Source organism: Bubalus kerabau, chromosome 3 (genome assembly GCF_029407905.1).
Source record: "Bubalus kerabau isolate K-KA32 ecotype Philippines breed swamp buffalo chromosome 3, PCC_UOA_SB_1v2, whole genome shotgun sequence".
NCBI lineage: Eukaryota > Metazoa > Chordata > Mammalia > Artiodactyla > Bovidae > Bubalus > Bubalus kerabau.
The window spans coordinates 133,742,360-133,764,732 of NC_073626.1; the positions used below are offsets into that span (position 1 = coordinate 133,742,360).

A 22,373-nucleotide genomic window follows, 5' to 3' on the forward strand; every position below is an offset into this window, starting at 1 on the left:
AGAGCAGTGGTTGGAAACACTCCATGAGTCAAAGGCCTTTTGGGAGAATCCTGGGACTCATCAGATTCCTCTTTGGTGCACCTCTCAGGTGCATGCATGCACACGCACACACACACACACACACACACACACACACACTACACACACTTTGATGTACATCTCAGCTAGCTCACTGATTCCAGATTAGGCATGCTCCACCCCCTGCCCAACTACATGGTCCTTGCTGCTGCCGCTGCGAAGTCGCTTCAGTCATGTCCAGCTCTGTGCGACCCCACAGACAGCAGCCCACCAGGCTCCCCCATCCCTGGGATTCTTCAGGCAAGAACACTGGAGTGGGTTGCCATTTCCTTCTCCAATGCATGAAAGTAAAAAGTGAAAGTGAAGTTGCTCAGTCATGTCCGACTCGTAGCAACCCCATGGACTGCAGCCTACCAGGCTCCTCCGTCCATGGGATCCTCCAGGCAAGAGTACTGGAGTGGGGTGCCATTGCCTTCATTGACATGGTCCTTGGTCAAATATTATTCTTAATATCCAGAATGCCCTCGGTTTTGCTTACGTGTGTAACTATAGTGTTATATATAACTTATTTTCTTCCCATTTACCTCCTTTTCATTGATGGATTTAAGTTCAAAATACAAAATCTGTCAGACATTATTTGGAGAGATTCTTCCTTCTTTTGGACTGATCCTCAAGTAGATAGTTCCATGTCTTACTTGTGTTAAAAGATTTCCTTATAGTGATATTAAATGCTTCTGCACATGAAGCAGTCATTTCCTCCTGCTGTTTTGAGATAGCTCTTTTACTTATTGGCACCACATGAGATAAAGTTCTGTAATTGGAACAGAGATTTATGTAGTGTTATTGCTGAATGTATGTGTATGCTTCTTTCTGGTGGTGAAAGACCCATGATGTAAGACTTCCGTTTGGGGATTGATCTGAGGCCTCGTGTAACATATATGCTGTAATAAGTCACAGCAGATGCTGCCTATTCAGTCTCTGCTGTCCCATGTGGTTCGAGAGTGGATAATTTCGCTCATTCTTTTGGCCTTTGCTATGACTTGTCAGGGACTGAACTCATGTTCATAACTCTGAGAAGTGCTCAGCTGTGAAATAAGTACTGAAAGGATGAAATGCAATTGATACTGAGCCATTGTGATCTTTCAATCCCATGTAAGGAAGAAATAAGTACTTAAAGTGGCCCCATAAATCTTCTTGAGTTTAAAAGTTCATAGATTTAAAATATTTATGGACTGACTTGGGCAGAAAGACCAGGAAAAACATATGTACTGGCTCTGAAGCAGAGCTAGACTGGCTCTGAAGCAGAGCTAGAAACCATTATGGTGTATTCGTGACAAGCTCAGTGGGTCAGTCTAGTGTATCTGTTTCTACAGAAATGAGGACCTTTTAGCATCCAGGTAGGAATGTGTGTTCAAAAGTATAGGAGATGTCAGTTCCAAGATTGATTAAAAAGGAAAGATTGGGTTTCTTTTAAGCACCTGTAGCTATTTTTTTTGTTTGTTTGTTTGAGCTTATTAGAAGAGGATATTACACTAAAATTCTTGAGGCTTTCTCTAATAGGAAAAAGGGTAATCTTACAAACTGAGTGGTAAGAGTTATGCAGGACCCATAGAAGAATATGTTGAAAATGCTTGATATTCATTCATTCTTCATTTATTCAACAAGCATTACTGAATGCCTGCTACATTCCAGGACCTCTGTTAAACACAGGAATAAGAAAATGAATGACATGATTCTGCATTTAAGATTGTCTCAGTATAGTAAAAAAGACTGATAGTAATTTAATCATGGTGTGATACATTCTATGACAGACATGCAGAGTGTTACTGGAGCACTGAAAAAGTGTTCTTTTCTTATTTTTAGAGGTTAGAAGATCTCAGAGAAGGTGATGTTTTCCAGAATGAGAAGGTGCCTCCTTTCCAGGGGAAAAAGGAGGGAGAGGCACCCCAGGCAGAAGAGACACCACATGCAAAGGTGAAAGAAAAGAATCCTGAGAGATCGGGGACTGGAATGACTTGGTGCAGAAGAGCTGGGTGGTGGTGTGGCGTGAGATGAGCTGGAGAGGGAGCACATGTCACATGTATGCCATGCTGACAATGGAGTAATTGGAAGCCAAAGGCTTTAGGGTGAGAAGTGATTATGGAGAAAAGAGCACGGATCTTTGAGTTAGCTAGGATGTAGAATAACAATAGCTCCCAGACTGAGAGAATTCAGAAGATGACAGAGAACAAGGAGGCTAGAATACATTTGCTTCCATCTTGGACTACTAGATTGATTAACAGTTGTATTCACCATAATCAAGAATCAGTTCAGTTCAGTTCAGTTACTCAGTTGTGTCCGACTCTTTGCAACCCCATGGACTGCAGCATGCCAGGCTTCCCTGTCCATCACCAGCTCCCAGAGCCTACTCAAACGCATGTCCATCAAGTCAGTGATGCCATTCAACAATCTCATCCTCTGTTGTCCCCTTCTCCTCCTGCCTTCAATCTTTTTCAGCATCAGGGTCTTTTCAAATGAGTCAGTTCTTCACATCAGGTGGCCAAATTATTGGAGTTTCAGCTTCAACATCAGTCCTTCCAATGAATATTCAGGACTGATTTCCTTTAGGATGGACTGGTTAGATCTGCTCACAGTCCAACAGATTCTCAAAAGTCTTCTCCAACACCACAGCTCAAAAGCATCAATTCTTCAGCCCTCAGCTTTCTTTATAGTTCAACTCTCACATCCATACACGACTACTGGAAAAACCATAGCTTTGACTAGACAGACCTTTGTTGGCAAAGTAATATCTCTGCTTTTCAATATGCTGTCTAGGTTGGTCATAACTTTTCTTCCAAGGAGCAAGCATCTTTTAATTTCACAGCTGCAATTTCACAGCTGCAGTCACCATCTGCAGTGATTTTGGAGCCCCCAAAATAAAGTCTCTTACTGTTTCCATTGTTTCCCCATCTATTTCCCATGAAGTGATGGGACCAGATGCCATGACCTTAGTTTTCTGAATGTTGAGTTTTAAGCCAACTTTTTCACTTTTATCTTTCACTTTCATCAAGAGGCTCTAGTTCTTCTTCACTTTCTGCCATAAGGGTGGTGTTATCTGTGTATCTGAAGTTATTTATATTTCTCCCAGCAATTTTGATTTCAGCTTATGCTTCATTCAGCCTTGCATTTTGCATGAAGTACTCTGCATACAAGCTAAATAAGCAGGGTGACAATATACAGCCTGACTTACTCACTTCCCAATTTGGAACCAGTCTGTTGTTCCATGTCCGGTTCTAACTGATGCTTCTTGACCTGCATACATAAGGGACAAGAAATGAGGCTGGGATGGGTAGAGATCATGGTTTCCTTTTTCATGTTTTGTCTGAGGTACCTGGGAGTCTCTGTTTTGAATGTACTAAATTTGAGGTAGATGTTCAGTAGACACTTAAATATAGGAAACCTGAGCTTAAGAGACACAAATTTGGAAGTTATCAGTAATTGAAGCCTTGGATGTGGGTGAAATTAGAAGAGAAGGTTGAAAAGAGAACCTAAGGTAACATCAACATTTATGGAGGAAAGGCAGAGACAAAGGAATTTTAAGTAATACTGAGAAAAGCCTGCAAGAACATTAAGAGGAAAATAAGAGGTAGCCAAATGAAGCCAACAAAGAGTGGCTCAAGAAGGCAGCAAGGTTTCATGTGGTAGTGACTCCAGGTGACACAAGGACTTAAAACTGCCTTTAAGACGTGACAACTGAACTGAGCATGTTGGCAAGATCAGTTTTAACACAGTCATAGGAGCAAAAGCCTGGGTATAAAAAGAGGTAAAAAAATTTTCTAAAACTTGATTGGCAGGGGCAAGAGCTTTTAAGACCAGGTTCTTTCATAAGAATGCAACTTAATTAGCTCAAAATTTTGATCAGATAGAGCTCCCATCTCCCTGAGTATCATGGCTCAATCTTCTGAATATTTCTACCCACCAAGCACCTTTTATTCTAGATTTACTTATAGTAATTTGTATTACAAATGAAATATTTTTCCCAAAAAGGAATTTATAGTGTAGTATAAAACATCATCCACTCCTCAAGAATTCGATACTATACATAGATAGGAACTCCTGAGGTTACTAATGTAGAATTCACCTGGACACCTCAGCACAGTGACAGGGTGGGGGTTGTGGTCATTAAGTTGTTGGGTTAATTTCAAAAGCTAGGAGTCGTGAATGAATTGACTGGAAACCAAGTAGAACTATGGTGTTGTATGCAATAGCAACCAGCATAGGAAAATAGCTAGTTGGGAATTTAAAGAGTTCATATTTAAGTTCTTACATGTATGCAGTGGTTCAGCCATTTTTGAGGATTCTAACAGAGCCCCCTGGCCCGGGGATCTTGGTTGTCTTGCCCTTGACAGAAGTCTTCACAGTCGTAATTCTCCTTTGAGATTGTCATCATAGCCAACTTCCAGGCTGGCAATGGAGAGACTTTCCCCAGCACACCCTCCAATCACTCACGTCTCCTCCTCTCTGCCCGCTACCTGTGGGCACAAGACTTCATGAAGTGGAAAGAAGGCCCTCTTCTATTAAAGAGGATTCAGTAAAGAAATCCAAGGACTTTGCACTCAAGGAAAATGTTCTCTGTAGGTTCTTAGTATAAACTCTCACTCAGTGGAGCTAGTTATCAGATCTACTACTTTCTAACATATTTGACAGAAAAGTTCACCGAGTACTGAAATGTTCTGATGGAAAGGTATTAGAAAAAGTGCGTAAGCAATATTTATTATTATTTTTTTCAGTAGGGCTAATGCAAAAAAAACATCCTCTCAAAACTTACAGACCACACATTTTGTCCAAAATGAAAATAGCTTTATTATTTTTCCTGATTGTAAAAATAATGCATGTTTATTGTTACAAAAACTTGAACACTGTTTGTATGAAAAAGAAGTAAATATAGCATGAAATCCCAAAACCCACAGGGGCCAACGGTTTAAAACAACTCAAGTAGTTTCTTTAGCATTTGACTTTCTTGACTAGAGAAATGTCAAAGGATATCTTTTAGCTACTAAGTTTTTGAATATTTGAAATTTGATGATTAAAGTTTGAAATGAAGAAACAAAAGGCAGCTTTTTAATCTCTTACTCAGAATTGAAATCCTGGACTGCACTGTAGCCCTTCTGAATAACTGATCTAAAATGCTCAGGGCAACACATGAAGGACCAGCTGGACTGTTGACACCTGGGGGAGAGGCATCAGGGCTCTCACTGCCTGAGGTCTGGGGAGATGTCCTAAGGGGAAAGGGAGTTTCAGTCACTAGAAGAAGGACCCAAAGACCTGAAGTTTGACTTATTCACTGAAAGGTCACAATCATCTTGTTCATTGTCCCATCCTAGCGACAGGGCAGCACAGGACTGGACACAAACTCAATTAAAACCTCTGGATGTAGGACAGGTTTTATCTACTTCACTATTTGGCCCTGGGGTAGTGATGCAGGACCACAGGTAACAGAACAGAAGAAGTCACCAAGATTGAGGTTCGTTTATGGTCGCTGTGCGTATGTGCACGCTTGGTCGATTCAGTCATGTCCGACTCTTTGTGACCCCATGGACTGTAGCCTGCCAGGCTCTTCTGTCCATGGGATTCTCCTGGCAAGAATACTGGAGTGGGTTGTTATGCCCTCATCCAGGGGTCTTCGGGATCAAACCTGACTGTTAGGTCCCCTGCCTTGGCAGGCAGTTTCTTTACTACTAGCACCACCTGGGAAGCCCTTTATGGTCACTAACTTGGAGCAATTATAGGACTAATCAAAAATCACCCAGTGGCAGCAAAAGCACGGAACAGCCCACGTGCCTGGAAATAAAGAGATTCTTTTCCCTTATGCCCAGGCTACATCTGGCTGGGGCTAGTTGCTTTAGGCTAATAAAGATTCGTAAAGAAAAATGAGAAGTTTTAGCATGCTTTCCGAACGGTGAACTTGTAGAAGCTTGCCGGACCCTGCAGAATACGTCAGATGGTAGATAATGAGTTTCAAGGAGACTTCAGGATTTTTGAAGCAGTTTGCAGACCCAGCGCTCCAGGGAAGGAAACGTTTTAAGTCTTTGGATCAAGATTATTTCAGATCCAGATTCATGATTTGGGGAGAACCTGTAAAACACCCACTGGCTGAGGGAGCCTTGGGGCAGGTGAGGCCTGGCAAGAGAGGCCCAGAGAGTCTAGGACATGTGTTTGTGTCCTTTTCTTAGCAGTATGATAGGATTTCAGCATGTCTTGTGGGAAAGGAGATTATGCATCTTTTCAATAGAAGTCACGCTGGCTTTGGGAGCTCAGTTGCTGTTCAATACATGGGCTCATGTGGTCTCATTCTTCTTCCTCCCCAGGAGGTGGGCTACTCTTTGGTGCTTCTCTCTTTAAAGTTTCAGCTTTATTTCCAGTTGAAGTAGACCGGGGAACCCATCAGCAAGACCTACTTTTGTTTTACCTTGCCATGCAAAGTTTTAAAATTGATCTAAGACCCATCTGGAAATATTGACTGAGATTATGTGCTAGTTCAATGGGCTTCCCTGGTGGCTCAGCTGGTAAAGAATCTGCCTGCAATGCAGGAGACCTGGGTTTGATACCTGGGTTGGGAAGATCCCTTGGAGAAGGGAAAGGCTACCCACTCCAGTATTCTGGCCTGGAGAATTCCATGGACTACTTAGTCCATGGGGTCGCAAAGAGTCAAAAGAGGGGCCAAAGAGACAAAATTCCTACCCTCATGGAGCGTCTCATCTTGTATAGAAGATGGCAGGATTGAGAACACAGCTGAAACCAATGAGAAAATCTATTATGAAAGCCTTTTAGTTTCAGTTAAATTTTGGTTTATTTAATCAATAGTCTTTACACCTGGATTATGTGTTGTCTTGGTTGTTAATACGTTAAAACGCTTTTTGGCTACACAATTATCTTTCTCTATCAGTATTTTCTTTCATATGCTAATACCTATGATGAATGTATTCACCATACTCAAATAAATGGACATTTAGTTTTAGGGACTGAAGCAGAAGCAGACTATTACTTCATATATTTGCTAATTGCTCTTCATTTGGTATAGATAGCTAATATTTTTGTGTGTGTTTTGGCATAAAATTTGCTTTTCCTTGTAGTCCTCCTCAGGTCTCCTTGGCAATGAGATGACAAACTCCCCAGTTATCATTAAAAAAATGAAAATGCTTTTTAAAAAAGATTGGAAAAACCATCTAGTCATTTTTCAGATTGATTTATTGCTTAACAGCAAGGCTTTGCCATAATGGTACTCACTTGCTACAGCTTGAGAGGAAATAAAAAAGACAATTATTCCACTAGTTGAAATGACAAAATGCTAAATTATAAAATGTTAGGGGAAAAATTCAGGCTTTAAATTTCCTGGCAATGGATCTATAATTTATTTGAGGGATCAGTATTATGAGCTATAGACAAATGTATTTTGTGGACAAAAAAATTACACTTCAGTTTCACTGCCCAATTTTAGTGCTCAATTACACTCATATTTTATAAAGTACAGTTTTGGTCTTCATATATAGTTCCTACAAGGAGCACTATTCCTGAGTTTTTAATTCTCTTTTTGTCTAAAAGTTTTAGCAAACTTTCCTGCTTGGAAGAAATTTTATCAATCATTTTTTACCCTGTAATATTTTTGTTATAGCTTATCTACAGTTTTTAATTTTTTAAATTAATTCTATTTTTAAAGAGGTATAATTGACAAAACAATATTAATTTCAGGTGTACAATGTAAAGATTTGATATTTGTACAAATTGCAAAATAATCACCACAGTAAGACCAGTTAATATCCATTATCATACAGAGTTACAAACTTTTTAGTTGTTTTCTTATAATGAGAACTTTCAAGATCTATTTTCTTAGCTACTTTCTATCTATAGCTTTTTTAATACTTAAGAGTAAGAGTTGTATATTTCCTGCTGAGAGCCAGAAACTGAAAATGCTATAGAAATATTTTCTACAATACCTATTCTGAATCAAATGATACTTTAAGCAATATGCATTTATTTTCAAAGCACTCTTTAAATACATAAAAAAAGATTTTTTTTTTCATGGAACTGAGAAATACTAATTCAGTTCTTACTGCATTTAGAGCACTATTCTAAACTAAGAAATATATACATTAAAGAAATGAGACAGTACTTGTTTTCTCAGAGACAAAAAAAAAAAGAGCTCACAGATGTGAGAGGAAGTCTATTTTTAGACTTTAGGTAAGAGATCAAGCCCTGAGGCTAGACTGACCAGCTTCACATCCTGACTCTAGTGTTATTACTGTGGAACCTCTGGCCGGTAATAATCTTTGCTATGCCTCAGTTTCATTCTCTGTAAAATGGGATCATAAAAACCTGCCTGACTGAGCTGTTATGAGGGTTAAATGAATGAACACACATGCAGAGAATTTAGATTATGTTCTAGAACAGAGTAAGCTCTCTCAGGAAGTTCTTACTATCATGGACTTGGTGTTCCCAAACTGAATTACTCCTTTAGTCTAGAGATTTATCATCTAGTTGGAAAGGCCAAAAAGAACAACTGGAAAGGTTTCACAACCTGGGACAAACTGCGAAGTATGGAGGTGTGGCATCAAGATGTTACCAGAGCAAAGGAAGCAGGATCCAATTGAAGAAGATGGTCAGTAATTGGTAAGAACTGAGTGTGGTCTCAAAGGATAAGTACAGTGGGTGAAAACTAAGGACAGGTAGGCAGGGAGAGAAAACATGGCAAGAATAAAGACTCTTAGACTTTTTAGAACCAGAGGCTCTGAACACATTCAAAATGATGTAAAATAACTAAGAACAGAGAGCATGAGCTTTTTAGCTAAAATTCTAAAGTTAGTTGCCCACAGAACCAGTGAGAAAATCTAAAACTATGACTTCCAGCACACTATGTCATTTGCTACACCAATATGAGGTAGAATCAGGTCATGTGATCCTTTTGTTGGTCAATTTTCTCCAATGTTGAATTCTTAAAAAAAATTTAAGGGTTCCAGTAAAAACATCTAAGGAAAACAACAACTCTACACATTTAGTGGTAAAACAATTCTCTTCCTGGGACACACACAAATGTGTTTTTATTTCTAAATTTTTCCACAAAGATGACAGGATTTTCTGTGTTTTAATTTAAATTACTGCATATTTTCATTGAGGTAAAATATACTTCTTACATTCTTTTACTCCAGGATTTGAGAATTTATGTTTATGATTATAATAACAGTCTTTTTGTCTCTTCACAGATTCTTGCTTGCTGTTGCTGCATCGCTTCAGTCGTGTCCGACTCTGTGCGACCCCATGGACTGCAGCCTACCAGGCTTCTCCATCCATGGGATTCTCCAGGCAAGAACACTGGAGTGGGTTGCCATTTCCTTCTCCATCACAGATTCTACTTCCTTCAAATAGACTGAGGGGAAAGTAAAAAATGCTTTGTACTTGATGGATTTATTATCTATTCTTGACAGTTATTAGAACAACTGTAATCTGCTTCTTTTAAATTCAAAAGTTGTTGATTGATTGACTTTTGGAAAGAACAGCCAGGAAGGTAAAAGTATTTAAAAACCTTATGGTATGTCTTCAGAAGTTTGAAAGTTATGAAAAATAGGCTAATGGTATTTTTAAAAGAGAAGCATAGCTTTGTTCTAGAAACATTTTGGGGACATTGCACAGGAGACAGGGATCAAGACTATCCCCATGGAAAAGAAATGCAAAAAAGCAAAATGGCTGTCTGGGGAGGCCTTACAAATAGCTGTGAAAAGAAGAGAAGCGAAAAGCAAAGGAGAAAAGGAAAGATATAAGCATCTGAATGCAGAGTTCCAAAGAATAGCAACAAGAGATAAGAAAGCCTTCCTCAGCGGTCAATGCAAAGAAATAGAGGAAAACAACAGAATGGGAAAGACTAGAGATCTCTTCAAGAAAATTAGAGATACCAAGGGAGCATTTCATGTAAAGATGGGCTCGATAAAGGACAGAAATGGTATGGACCTAACAGAAGCAGAAGATATTAAGAAGAGGTGGCAAGAATACACAGAAGAACTGTACAAAAAAGATCTTCACGACTCAGATAATCACGATGGTGTGATCACTGACTTAGAGCCAGACATCCTGGAATGTGAAGTCAAGTGGGCCTTAGAAAGCATCACTACGAGCTAGTGGAGGTGATGGAATTCCAGTTGAGCTATTTCAAATCCTGAAAGATGATGCTGTGAAAGTGCTGCACTCAATATGCCAGCAAATGTGGAAAACTCAGCAGTGGCCACAGGACTGGAAAAGGTCAGTTTTCATTCCAATCCCAAAGAAAGGCAATGCCAAAGAATGCTCAAACTACCGCACAATTGCACTCATCTCACACGCTAGTAAAGTAATGCTCAAAATTCTCCAAGCCAGGCTTCAGCAATATGTGAACCATGAACTTCCTGATGTTCAAGCTGGTTTTAGAAAAGGCAGAGGAACCAGAGATCAAATTGCCAACAGCCTCTGGATCATGGAAAAAGCAAGAGAGTTCCAGAAAAACATCTATTTCTGCTTTATTGACTATGCCAAAGCCTTGGACTGTGTGGATCACAATAAACTGTGGAAAATTCTGAAAGAGATGGGAATACCAGACCACCTGACCTGCCTCCTGAGAAATTTGTATGCAGGTCAAGAAGCAACAGTTAGAACTGCACATGGAACAACAGACTGGTTCCAAATAGGAAAAGGAGTATGTCAAGGCTGTATATTGTCACCCTGCTTATTTGACTTATATGCAGAGTACATCATGAGAAATGCTGGGCTGGAAGAAGCACAAGCTGGAATCAAAATTGCTGGGAGAAATATCAATAACCTCAGATATGCAGATGACACCACCCTCATGGCAGAAAGTGAAGAGGAACTAAAAAGCCTCTTGCTGAAAGTGAAAGTGGAGAGTGAAAAAGTTGGCTTAAAGCTCAACATTCAGAAAACGAAGATCATGGCATCCAGTCCCATCACTTCATGGCAAATAGATGGGTAAACGGTGGAATCAGTGTCAGACTTTATTTTTTTATGCTCCAAAATCACTGCAGATGGTGACTGCAGCCATGAAATTAAAAGATGCCTACTCCTTGGAAGGAAAGTTATGACCAACCTAGATAGCATATTGAAAAGCAGAGACATTACTTTGCCAACAAAGGTCCGTCTAGTCAAGGCTATGGTTTTTCCAGTAGTCATGTATGGATGTGAGAGTTGGACTGTGAAGAAAGCTGAGCACCGAAGAATTGATGCTTTTGAACTGTGGTGTTGGAGAAGACTCCTGAGAGTCCCTTGGACTGCAAGGAGATCCAACCAGTCCATTCTGAAGGAGATCAGCCCTGGGATTTCTTTGGAAGGAATGATGCTAAAGCTGAAACTCCAGTACTTTGGCCACGTCATGAGAAGAGTTGACTCATTGGAAAAGACTCTGATGCTGGGAGGGATTGGGGGCAGGAGGAGAAGGGGATGACAGAGGATGAAATGGCTGGATGACATCATTGACTTGATGGACGTGAGTCTGAGTGAACTCCAGGAGTTGGTGATGAACAGGGAGGCCTGGCATGCTGCGATTCATGGGGTTGCAAAGAGTCGGACACAACTGAGCGACTGAACTGAACTGAACTGAATAGCTTCTTGGTTCATTTTCTCAGTGTTACTAGGATGAATTCAACAATTTCTACTATTTTCTTTTCTGAACTTGCTTTAAAAAAAAACAGGGAGAATGCCCCAGGTGTCCCCACTCTGGTAGATTCTTCTTGAAGCAAAACTGTTCTTACATAACTATGCTCCCAATTTCTTTTTTGGGGCAGGATCTCCAAAACCTTCTTGAGAGAAGCTCTCTTAATTATCCTACTCAGTACATACCTGTCTTAAACCTACTTTTTACTAACCTGGTCTTCTTCCAAGATCAAAACGTTACAGAACTCGCCCATTCTCTCAAACCACTTATTTACATTTGTTCTTGTGAACCTACCATTTGAATTTCTGTGATTTTTGAAAAGCTGGACTGGACAGCAGAGGTCAGCGGCTCCCTGACTACCAAACTGCTAAAAGCAGTTAATTTGGAACCTGAAGTTAGATGGGCAAAATGGAGAAGAGAGCCTAACACTTGTCATCAGGTAGCAGGTCTGTATGCTGTCTGTTGCGAAGGCAGAAATCTTCAGGGTGTTCTTTAGGCTAGGTTATCAAAGTCTGAGGTGGTGTGCTTGACTGGGGTGAAGACTGTGGAGTCAGATTGCCTGGGTTCACACCCCAGCTCTCCCAGTGTTCCCCGTGCCTACTGCTCTGCAGTGACCACCCTGAAGACAATCTTGTATAATTGTTACCTCTCCTGTTTCTAGGCACTGACTAGGATCAATTAGGGTTTCTTTTGAGGTCTCTCAGTCAGTGACTGGGACTGGAGTAATCTCAATGGCTTTGTAACTCACATGTCTGTTCATCCGGCTGAGGGCTGGGTCCTCCCTTGGCGTCATCAGCAGAACCACCCATACATGACCTTCCATGTGACTTGGGCTTCCTTATAGCATGGCTGCTGAGTTCCAAGGATGATTTTCCCAGGAGAGGGCCAGGTGAAAGCTGGAGCTCCTTTAACGACCTGGAATCAGAAGTTTAAGTGATGTAACATCACTTCTGCTGGATTTTATTCGTTAGAATCACATCACTAAGTCTAGCCTATATGCAAGAGGAAGGCAATTAACTCCATTCCTTAATGGAAGGAGTGTAAAGGAATTTGCAGGCATGTACTCAAACAAGTATAGCCACTTATTAGCTGGAGGAATTCTCTGTTCTTGGTTTCTGGTTTGTAAAACAAGGACAAAGAGGGTAACTTACCTCCTAATTTTTTTGTGAAGATTAAACAGGAAAAGAACAGTACCTGGTACTCAATATGTTTAAGTTTAGAACATCTCTGGTGTCTTATGTAGATCAGAATGCTGATGGTGCCGTTAATGATAGTGTCATTTCAAAGCAAGATACAGTTACGTTTTCAGTCTCTACTGGTAGCATTTGACAAATAGCACTGCCTGTGGTTCTTATGCCTGTGGGGACAGTTACTATATATGGTCTCAATTCTTTGGTTCACCTCCTTTTAGTGACAGTTTCCAGATATAGGTCAGTCCATTTAAACCTGGCCCCATTTTTGGCAATTTATTTCCTTATTGGATAAAACAGAAACATGAGTAACAATTACCATGTCTACATTGCTTTCAACACCTTAGCCAAGTAATCCTCACCTCACCCAGTGAGTAAGTTAGGATGAGCACCCTTCCCTTCTTGGGATGAGGAAACCAGGGCGAGGGTCAAAGGGCTTGCTCTGAATTTTACAAAGAGACAAGAACCCAGCTGGAGTGAAGGAGGGCCTGATTCTCTATCCACTCCAGGATGCCGAAATAACATACAGATGAACACTTTGTCACTGATCATTCTATATTCATATGTACTGTTGTGCAGATATTAAAAAATCTTGTAAATAAAAGCACACTTTGCTACTCAGTACACTTTTTTCCTTTTCGGTCAGATTAATATTTTCCAGTATTCTTGGGTATCCCAACTTTTTTTTATCCAAGGGAGAAGGAACAATGAGCAGTCCTACTCTTTGCCAGCCGGTGCCTGCAGTCTGGCTTCTAGTTGTTATTCCCCGCCGGCCCGGTCCCCCTGGCCTGCCCCTCCAGTAATTATATTTGTCGTTTGATGTTAATAAATTCGGGAGTGAAAGATGTAGAAGGGCCGTGCCTTCCGTGGGCTGAGAGGGACGCCTCTTCCTCTCCCTCTTTTCCACTGCTTGCCCCGTGCAGGCGGGTCCTGGGGCCGAGGCTGCACCCGCGCTCACCGGGGGGCGCTGTGCCGCCGGCCCCGAGGCGGCCGGAGGTGAGTCGGCTGGGAGGCGGCGGCTCCCGGTTCTGCCGGCTCGCGGAGGGGCGAATCCCAGGCTGCGAGGTCGCCGCCCCCGCCCCTCGGCCGGCCCCTTCGCCCGCGCCGGGGAGAGGGGAGTGGCCGGGCGCCTCCCGCTGCAGCGCCGCACTCCGCAGCGGCCGCGCACTCTGCAACTGGGCGCGCACGGGAGCCCCGGCCGCGGCGCTTGGAGGCGGTGTGGGAGCGCGGGCGCAGGGGCCGGCAGTCGCCGGGCAGCAGCCGCTAGCAGCATCCGCCGAGTAGCCGCGTGGGAGCCCCGCAGCCTCGCAGAGGGCCAGCGTCCCGGAGCGCGCCGGAGAGAGTGGACGACGAGGAGGCAGAGTGGCGCTCGGCGAGGTAGCGCGAGCGCTTTCCCTCTTCCCCCTGCCCTGCTCGGTCCTTTGTGCCCGCGGTCCCCGTGGTCCTGACGCAACCCGCGGGGCGCTGGGCAGCGGGGTCTGCGGTCTTCACTCCCGGGCCGGGAGGCGATGCGGTGAGAGCCGCGCACCCTGGAGGTCGCGCAGGGTGGTCGCGACTCCTCAGTTGCTTCGGGGGCGGTGGGAGAGTAGAGGGCGCTAAACTAAGTTGCTCTCACTTTGCCCCATCCCCCTCGTACCTGTGGGCAAAGTGGAATCCAGGTCTTCCTGGTGTTCACCCACACCCCCTTCATCCCCCTGGTGCACAGCTGTTTCCTGGCCCCCTGGTTCTATAGAAGGAGGCGGGGTGGCCTCCTCCGGGAAGGAAAGCAGAGGGAGAACAATGGGGCGTCCTGGGGAGTGGGGTTCAGGTGCGGCGTGCCCCGGCGGCTGGGGAGAAAGGGCCCGGGACCCGATGGGGCGTCCTGCGCGTGCAGCTGCGCTCTGCTCCTTTGTTCCACCGCAGCGGAGGGGGCTGCCCTGGGTCTCGTTTCCTGCCCGGGATGGGATTGATTCACGGTCCTGGAGAGGGAAAGGGAGGGGGCGGGGCAGGAATGGAAGCAGGAGCGGGCGTCCTGGAGGGTTCTTGCTGGGGTGGGGAAGAGGGTTGGGGAGTGAGTGATGAGAGAGTGGGGAGTTGATTACAGACACCCAGCATTTTGTCCAAGGGCTTGCTGTGTGGGTTTCTGGAGCTTATTTGTAATGCTTTGTTCAGACTGCGGCCGAGCGTTTATTGCTGCAACAAGTTGTGTACTTCCTTGAGTTCTAGGCGTTCTCAGTGTTGGTTTGTTGAAATAAATCTTCTTAATTAGAATGGAAGAAGACTCCCCCCCACCCCCCCCGCTGTAAATCAGAGTATTTGTGTGTATATATGTGCCTGTGGGTCCGTGTTTGTAGCTAGTAGGTATTGACTTGAATGGGTAGGGAGCAAATTTTATAGCATTGATTTTGACACAGTTTTCTCCATTGTAATATAACAAATTTCCAGGAATATTTGAGGAGGGAAACCATCAGAAAATTAGACATTGCTAAATAAATGAATCAGGTTAGATAACACCAGATTGAAAAACCCTTTACAGTCTTTCCCAGAAAACACATCATACACACCACTCTTTGGGCTTTGAGTTGAGGAGTCACGTGAAAGCTTTCTGTGCTTTCACTGCCATAATGTGGGTCATCTGGACTAAGAGAGAGAACGGTTAGCATTATGGTGAACAGGAATCTTTTTTTAGGGGGAGGTAGAATTGAATGTAAGGTGTTGGGCATATGTTAAGTGACCCTTTCCTAGATTGGAATCAAGAGGCCCAAGAGGATTGGCTGACCTCCCGGGGGGAGTCACAGGGGATTGAATGATGAGTGTTTTTTGAATGGAGTATTCCAAGCGAAACCATTTAGGGAGGAGGCTGACATTTCCAGGCATTCATGGTTTGTGCCTATGGGACCCTGGTGGAAAGATCCCAGAGTTGTACTGAAGGTTAGAATTACTGTGGGGATAGTTTAGGAGACATTCAGTTATAGTTGTCTGGCTGCAGGCAGGGCTGGGAAATGACGAAGAGCTGCTGCTTTGAGATGTCTGAGGGCTCAGGGGTAAACTACCCCGTTGGCTGTTCATTTGAAGACAGCCAAGTTTTGAAAGTCTCTTAACCTTAGAAGGGGGATGAGAAACTTACCCCGGGGGAGAAAAATGTTTCCTGCCCACTCAGTGGTAATGGAAAAGAGCTGTACCAGCTACTAGGATGTGGTCAGATTTTTAGGCCAGGCTGAAAAGCAGTGGGATTTGTCCTTAGGAGCCATTACGATGTGCAGCTGAAGTGGGATGCTGTCCAACCGTCAAGCTGTTTGTCGTTATAACTAACACACTGCTTGGCAAAACATGGTGCCATGGGCAGTGAACAGAGGAGACTGCCTTCCTTACTGTTGTCTTGGCATTTGGGGCTTTTTATGTTGTGAATTGTTTTGTAAAATAGAGCACAGTTGGATTCCTCCCAAGTACTCTTTGGAATATACATTGACAAAATGCAAAGTGTAAGACTGTCACTGCTACCAAAGACATGGATGGGAGATGCTCTTAAATAGCTGGTCTATGGCCACAGGCCATTCGATGTATTCCCCATTGTACGATGAGGCTGGTTACAGGCTGCACCCTCTTCATGGGATGGGATGAATCATCACTTTGTCAACCCTGGAGTTAAAAGACAGACTCCCTGATTGCTGCACAGTTACGCAAAGCAACGAGGAGCTTCTGACATCAGTGGGAGAGAGTGGGGGTGGGTGGGAGTGGTATCTGGCCAAGAAGGGAATCCTCAGAGGGTAGGATCCATGTTTTTAATATTTGTTCTCCTTTTGGGTGAGATTCTTCTATTGTCCCCCTCCCTTCTGCTGTTTCTTATTTTTTGGTTGTGCTGGGTCTTCATTGCTGAGTGGGCTTTTCTTTCACTGCGGAGAGCAGGGGCTACCCTTTGTTGCAGTGGATGGGCTTATCATTGCGGTGGCTTCTCTTGTGGAGCGCAGGTACCACGTGCATGGGCTTCAGTAGTTGAGGCTCTAGGACTCTGGAGCGCAGGCTGAGTAGTTGTGGTGCCCGTGCTTAGTTGCTCTGTGATAAGTGGGATCTATCCTGACCAGAGATCTTACTGGTGCCCTTTGCATTGCAAGGTAGATTCTTAACCACTGGACCACCAGGGAAGCCCCCTTCTACTATTTTCAATGGACACTTTGATTTTATGCTATCATTTAGTATTTACTATGTGAAAAAGGTTTTATATGCATTATTCTATTAATCCTCACAACTTGATAAAGTGGGTATTATCTCCATTTTAACTTTTGAAACTGAGGCCTAGGGAGTTTGGTAACTTGCTTAGTTGTGTAGGTATCTAGTAAGTGGTGGAGGTGAGATATGATTTCTAATCTCTGATCCCAAGGTCTGCAGTGTATGGTATGATTATCTTTTAATACTGGGAATGATAGCAACTTGGTTATCTATTTGATTATGCTTAGTCTCTCAGTGTCCAACTCTTTGTGACCCTTTGGGCTGTGGTCCGTCAGGGTCCTCTGTCCATGGGGTTTTTTTAGGCCAGAATACTGAAATAGGTTGCCATGCCCTCCTCTAGGGGATCTTCCCGACCCAGGGATCAAACCTGAGTCTCCTGTGTCTCTTGCATTGCAGGTGGATTCCTTACCTGCTAAACCATCAGGGAATCCCAAGTATGTATTTGTTTAGCCATTTTCAGATTTCATATCACTTTCATGTATCTTACCATCATGGATTCTTTCAAAAACCACTGTGAGATAGGTTTGAAAGGCTAGATTAGTGACAGCTCTTCAAATTGTATTGTTAAAAAGCTTTGCTGTTTGATGGCCTATGTTAATAAACTTTAAGGGAATGAAATAAATGAAAAAGTTATGCTGCACATTTTTAAAAATAAGTGTTTTTTTTTTGGCAGGGGGAACATTTAAAGGTAGTGGAATGGAGTAGATCTTATAGTCACTTGATATTTATTGAAATCTATTTTAGCCCGTTTTTCTTCCAGCCTTTATTAGAACACTGCACTTTGCTTCTTTACTGAGACCTAATGCCAGCGTGTCTTTTTAGAAGAGGAATAAGGAGGGAAGGAATGTGATTCTAAAGAGGAAGTGGGACATCAGAATTGGAGTCATACACAGCAGCAGGCCGTAGATTTTCCCAGCACTTGCTTTTTGTCCTGGCAGTCGCCTTTTACAGAAGACATTCTTCCTTAGGGAAGTGTCAAGGGTCTTTCTTTACAATATCCTCTGAGATCATCACATTTCTGAGCTCTGTGGGAACACACATTCCACAGGATTTCTGTGCTCATCCTGTCCCCACAGGGGAAGGGAAGGGAAGCTTAGGCATCGACATGAGAGGGGAATGGAAGTGGTATCTGTCCTTGGGGTGGGGAGTGGAGTATGGTGCTGAACTGGCGGCACTTGACCTTGACCTAGGAGACCTCCGAGTGCAGGATCGGAGTGGATCCGAACACTTGGCATCATCAATTGCTTATGGACTTCTCAGAATGCTCCTGGGCAAGTGGAAAATTCCATATTGGTTTCTATTTGTTGTTGTTGTTCCTAAGATAAAACTTTGAAGACTGAAAGTTCTACCTTTACTTGTTTAATTATTTCAAGCTAGGACATCATTTGGGGTCTTCAGAGACTGTAGTATAAGTGCAGTAAGTTTTGTCTCCTGAGGCCATTACATTCTCGTCCATTGGATATTTAGAGGGGATGCACACGTGTAGGCTGCTGAGTGCTAACTGGGAGCACCTTCCATACCAGCTAAGAGGGATGAAGGATGCTCTTATAACTCCCATAGGTTTCTTTTCAGTTGCCAGTGTCTTCATCAATTCATATCTTATTAAGCACACAGCTGATGTAGGGCTGTGCATTAAAAAACAGCAAAGAAAATCTGTTGTGTATCAGAGGATGTACAGGGCAGCTCAGTGCCCCCAGAGAGCGGATGTTAGTGATGAAGAAGATGACTGTGGCAGCTGTGTCACACAAGGCCATGCCAACACCTGCTGCTGAGACAAAAGCTGTAAACAAACCAAACTGTGAGAGTGGGAGGACCCAAGCACAGTGCCTGAGCCTTGGTTTTGTTTCCTCCAACTTCTGATGGTGCCAGAGGATTGAGTCTCTGAACACCTGCCTCTGAAGGCTGGACTGGTTGGGGTGTTAAGGAGCATCTTTCTTGTGAATTTGCTGCCTGAGGAGAGAGGACCGTATCCTTTTTTAGACCCTGAGGATGTATAAAGTACCATCCCATGGGAGAGGGTGTTGCACTCCATGGTTGGTCCTGCTGTCTAGCAAGTCCCTCCTGCTTTCTTCCCTGCCAGCATCCCACCATTCCTCATCTTGTGTTCAGCCCCACTGAGGCTGTTCATAGACTTCAGGCCTATTTACATTGTGGACAGGAAATGCCAAGTCACCAAAGAATTGTAATATATTTTGCTACATGACATTCATGCTGCTGTCCATTAAGGATTGGGTACTTGGGCTGTGTCAGGCTGCATCCTGTATTCTCCATAGCCTGATTCATTTATTCCTCATTGTTCTTCTCTCCATAGCCTGATTCATTTATTCCTCATTGTTCTTCTTTAGTAGGAGGTATTTGTAAATGGGGGGTTGAGTAACCGGCCCAGGCTAGTAGAGATCAAACCCAAGACTGTGTGCTTCGCCCTCTTCCTCTTGGTGCAATGCTCTTGGAAGCCTTGAGGAGTGAGTTTAGAGTTAGAGAGCGAGCCCACCCTGACAGTGTCTCTCCCTCCTAGATCGCTTCCTTTGTCCCCTGGAGTCAGGGCTCCTGTGTCCTTGCCTGCACTAGTGCTGGGAGAGTTGGTTGAAATGCTTCTGAGTTTCTCTTTTTTTTCCCCTGTGTCTTGTGCTTGGCTCTCCTGCATTATTCTCTCAAGTAAGGGGGACTTGGTGAAACAAACCAAGGAGCCAGCCGTGCCTGGTGATCTTTCTCATCCTCTGCTGATCACTGCCTTTTCTGTGGGAGTTCACTGGCCTTCTGGGAGTTTTCCAGGGCTTTGTCTGATCTCTGGCCTCCAGTCTTTGTGGGCACAGTTATGCTGCTGGGCATTCAGTTGGAGCTCAGAGTCTCATGCATGTGGGTAAACTGTGGGAGTACCATTGCAGAGCTGGAGCTTTGGGCGTTAAGACTTTGGACAAAGAAAGGAAGAAAAGAATTGGTATGAAATGCATTCTCGTCCAAGATAGGCAGTTTTTGAAGTTGAAGTCTAGAGGTAAATGAAAATGGATATTCTTCCTTTGCTTAGCAGATAAACCATAACATTGAGCTTTACAAACACCAGGTGCCTGGCTCATAGATAACTCGGAGGGGCCAGGAGGAGACCAGGTCTCTGCTTTCCAGAGACTTCTGATCAATCCTGCATGGACTCAAAATGCCTTGAAATTACACAGATGGCTTTATTTTGTTGTGTTAAAATGAAGATATGATTCAGAATTGTACTTTACAAGTTTTAAAACTTGTTAAAAAAGATTCACATCTTTGAAGAGACTTTAGAAAATTGCATTGAAAGGACAGTGGAATGGAGCAGGTTGTTCATTATTGGTTTCGTTATTGTGTGTGTGCATATTAGTTGACTGGTCGTTTTCACTGGCTTTATGAAAACATTTTCTGCACACTTCCACCAGAAGAGAAAAAAACAAACCAAAAACCTTGATTGAAAAATTCCCGCTGGCCCTACTGACTTTTGCCAGTGTACACCTTCTCTCTCTTACCCTGGTGCTCATTTCTTATAAATTCTGTATTAGACTCTGAAGCACTGTTTGCAGTGTTCAGATTGCAAATAAGCTGATCATTTTTTCCCTTGAAAGTGCTTCAAAAGGATCATCACTCTTTTATTCATTTTATAAAGTCCCTATCTAAATGCTTTTAGGAGAAGTTTAATTTTTATGAACATAGGGCTTAGGCCAGTTTGCATGGCTTTTTTTTTTGGCAGCCCTCATGCCGTCTAATTATAGTTGTAATACGCTGACCACAGTTTTGATTTACTTCTGATGTGGTGAGCCATCTAGTAAAAAGTTCTCACTTGCTTGAAATCTTCAGGGTGTTGAGAGGCATTCATAAAAATATATGAACCACCACATGGGGTCAGATTCAGGAATCTGCTTTCTGCCCTAGCAGAATACTAAGTATTTTGTGACAATGGAAAGAGGAGACTATATAGCTTTTATAGATCTTGGGGCAATCTCTTTAGCACCCATAATTGTATAATCTCTTAAAAACCTCTCATCCTTGTACTTAAATTCATATATTCAGATTCTTGAATTGTTTATTTGTATCCTGTGTTATAAACATTTCACACCTTCTTTAAAGGCAGAACTTGACTCTCTTGGTGTTTTGACTTCAGATATTTAGTTTTTGGAATGGTAGAGTGGTAAAATTGAAAGGGCCTTCAGGCCACCCCCATAACCCCTTCCGTGTATCTGAGAACTGCCCAGGCTCAAAAAGTTAGCCAGGGGTACATCTGTCAGTGGACTCCAAGTCTTTGAACTCCTTGCTCAGTTTTCTTTCCAGGGGAGTATCTTTCTCTCCAGATCCATCAAAATCCATCCTTAGGGCCCATTACCTAAGTAGTTGATCCTGTGTCTGCGCTAATCTTACAGTCATCTTGACTTTGGGTTTCGGAAGCATCACTGACTTCTCTATTTTCTGTGACTTTGACATCCGTCCACTCAGTTACAGTGTCGGGTTGAGTGTTGCCTTTTATTTTCAAATCCCTAAGTCTGTTCTGGTTCAGGCCTTTAAAAGGCTGGGTTACCAGAATGCAACATTTCCCAAAGGGTGTTGTTCCATGAAAAGTTAGTAAAAAAGAGCTCCTTGGCCAAGTTAGTATTGGTTAAACAACATTGTGAATAAGTTTCTTTAAATAAACTTAAAACAGTTTCCTCTATGCAGAAAGCCCTGTCCGTGGGCTTTTATTTGTGACTGTGCACTGTGGATCTCCAAGAGGAAGATGGGGTGTGTGCAGGTCCCAGCATCTGTGACCAGTGTCCCCCGTTGTGGCAGGATCACTTTGTAGGTAACACAGCTGGAGTTACTACATTGTACTGTTTCTAGATCTGTCACGGTCTGGCTTTCCATGGGACCATGTGTTACTTGGTTCTCGCTCAGATATTTCTTTTGCTTCTCTGCCTTGTTCTCCTGGATCTTTTCCTTTTTCCTGGAAGCCCCTCTCCACCTGTCACACCTACACATCTGTCACAACCCAGTTTTCCTGAGCTGGTAGCATTTACTGTTTCACAGCTTATGACAGTGAAAGTATTTGAAACAGTCAAAGTATTGGAAGTAACACTGCACACCCATAATAGTTAAATTACTGGAATTCACACCAAATGCCATGTTCTGTCTTTGTGTCAGTTGACATGTCAAATGCATGTTGCATTGTTCTCTCTCCCTCCACATGGGTCAACTTGCACATATATTCTCCAAGCGTGTGGCTTGTTTATTTATTTTTTTATTTTGTGTTATTGGAATTACATTCATAATAAAAGTTCAGGGAGAATTGATATCTTTAGGGT

The 22,373-nt window shown here is 43.1% G+C and overlaps 1 protein-coding gene across 1 annotated transcript in view; it reads left to right on the top strand.

Moving 5' to 3' along the window:
- Window positions 1–14,014: 14,014 nt before the first annotated feature.
- The window catches only part of MYO1B (myosin IB), a 201,848-nt gene continuing 193,489 nt past the window's right edge, over window positions 14,015–22,373 (top strand). The window contains exon 1 of the mRNA XM_055572964.1: window positions 14,015–14,250. The gene's annotated coding sequence lies outside the window, so the exon portion shown is untranslated. The remainder of the gene's footprint in view (window positions 14,251–22,373) is intronic.